Raw genomic sequence first — 2,661 nt, 5'->3', positions numbered from 1 at the left:
GTTAGCTTCTTCTGCGCTAGGCTACCCTGTCACCCCCTAAATGCCTTCATGTTCTAATCATCTGTCCTAGTACTCTCTCGCTCCATACCTCCCCCAATAACGTCCCTCATGTTCCCATATGGTCCCATCTCCACATGCCCTCAGTCCACACACAGAATCTATTTTACTTACCTTCCAAAGGAAAGTATATTAGTCCTTCCTTGAATCTTCTTTGTGTCTATAGATTGTAGCTTGGTCACTCTACTAAAAAGCTAATATCCTCCACAGTCCTACCACATGTGAAATCTATATTGATTTCTATGACCCCCAAGATACAGCCAAAATCCACATGAAGCCTGGGCTCTGGCTGCATCCTTTGGCCTTGTTTGTGTCCAGGGGCTATACTGCCATCAGAGCCATCCTGATCTGAGTGCCCAAAGATAACCAATAGGAGAAAGGATGTTGATCATGCTGAGTTGTTACCTGAGGTCCAGCTGCAGCTGTGGTCTGTGTTGAACTTTGTGACACAGGTTGCCACTAGGGCCAATACAGAGTCTCTAGATCTGGACCAGAGCCTGTGTCTTGGGTATACTCAGGACCAATGCCACAACAGGAGCCATACATATATGGGTGGCCTATGCTACTACCTGGGACCAGGGTATCATCTGATCCTAGGCTGTTGTTCAAGGTCATGCCTGGTCCCTGTAGTGGGCAGGGTCAGGATTGACATATTTGACTCCTGTTGCAATGGAGAACCATAAAAATGTCCAGGTGAACCCAGCCACCTGGTCTAGGTTGGAGTTTGAGGACCAGCATGCATCCAGATCTGAGTGGCCTGCACTGGTACTCAATGACATGTCTGTTAGTGTTGTCAGGGATTTCTTTCCTTCCTGGTTCCTGCAATCGTCAAATCCCAAAGAAATCACACAGAGGTCTGCATTAGTTATAATCTGATTGGCCTATTAGCTCAGGCTTCATATTAACTCTTATAACCTATATTAGGCCATTATTCTTATCTGTGTTAGCCACGTAGCTCAGAACCTTATTCAGTGGGGTAGTCACATCTTGCTTCTGTTGTGGCTGGGACAACGACTGCAGAAGGAACTTCCTTCTTCCTAGAACTCTCCTTTTCTCATTGACCCACCTCTACTTCCAGTCTGGCTGTCCCACCTATACTTCCTGTCTGGCTACTGACAAATCAGCATTTATTTAAAATATAATTGACAGAATACAGACCATTGCCCCACAACGTGTTAGGGTATGAGGACCAACTGTAGCCAGGGTCTATGCTGATGTTTGTCTGATGCTCCTGTTATCATTGAAGGCCATGCAGACACCCAAAATCAAAAGCCAAGTTAGTGTCAAAGCCATACTGCCACTGGGGGCAGTGGAGACATCCAGATCCAATTGCTGCCAAGAACCATGTTAAGGTCCATTGTTCTACTGTGGCTGAGGTCTGAGCTGAAGTCTGGATCCTGCACTGATATCAGTGGTCACATAGAGTTCCAGGGTTGGGGCTGCAACCTGAGGCCTTGGTGGTGTCTGGCAGCTAGGAAGCATTCTCACCTCAGTGGCCATTCCTTCCACCCAGAACCAACTAGGATGTCTTTCGGGTCCAGGCTGCTACCAAGAACCATGTCTGTGTCTGTGGTCCAGTCGCCCTGGGGTCTATGTTGATGACTATGGCCAATGTCACCTCATAAGGCCATAGGAACTATGCAAGATTAAATCAGAGGGCTATGCCCCATCGTTCACTGCCCTGGGAAAGCTGGTCTTGCCTCTCTCTGGCCACTACAGTTAGAAAGTTGGCCCCTGTGCTCAGGGAAAGAGGGTCCCCACCTCTTCCCACCAACAGCCAATGATGATTCTATCCTGATGACAGGCATATATAAGGATTTCTTTCCATTCTTCTACATGCATACATCCAGGTAGACCAGCACCATCTGTGGAAGATGTTTTCTTTTTTTAACTGTGTATTTCTGGATTCATATTAAAAATCAGGTGCCTATAGGTAGGCAGAATTTTTGCTGCATCTTCAATTCAATAACTTTAGGCAGTATGTCTATTCTTATGTCAGTACCATGCAGTTTTTATTACTGTAGCTCTATAAGTAGAGCTTGAAATCAAGGATGATCATATCTCCAGAAGTTATTTTATTTTCCAGTATTGCTTTAACTGATTTTCTTTTTCCATGGGGTTGAGTATTGTGGTTTAAATGTATGTAATGAGTTGTTTTAGAATTTTGATGGGAAGTGAGTTCAATATGTATATTGTTTTTGGTAAGATGGTCATTTTTACTATGTTAATCCTACTGATACATGAGCATGGGAGATATTATTATCTTTTCTTTTATTGAAAAATAATTCTGCCTCCTCCCAGCCTCCTATTTCCCTCCCCCTCCTCCCGCCCCTCTCCCCCACCCCCACACCTCTCCCCCTCCCTCTCCAGTACAAAGAGCAGTCAGGGTTCCCTGCCCTGTGGAAAGTCCAAGGTCCTCCCCACTCCGTCCATGTCTAGGAAGGTGAACATCCAAACTGGCTAGGCTCCCACAAAGCCAGAACATGAAGTAGGATCAAAACCCAGTGCCATTGTCCTTGACTTCTCAGCAGCCCTCATTGTTCACCATATTCAGAGAATCCGGTTTTATCCCATGCTTTTTCAGTCACAGTCCAGCTGGCCTTG

This window comes from Microtus oregoni, unplaced genomic scaffold, assembly GCF_018167655.1.
Source record: "Microtus oregoni isolate MIOR12 unplaced genomic scaffold, Mior012 000016F_ref0000370, whole genome shotgun sequence".
NCBI classification, from domain to species: Eukaryota; Metazoa; Chordata; class Mammalia; order Rodentia; family Cricetidae; genus Microtus; species Microtus oregoni.
Note: the sequence above shows the minus strand (reverse complement) of the source record.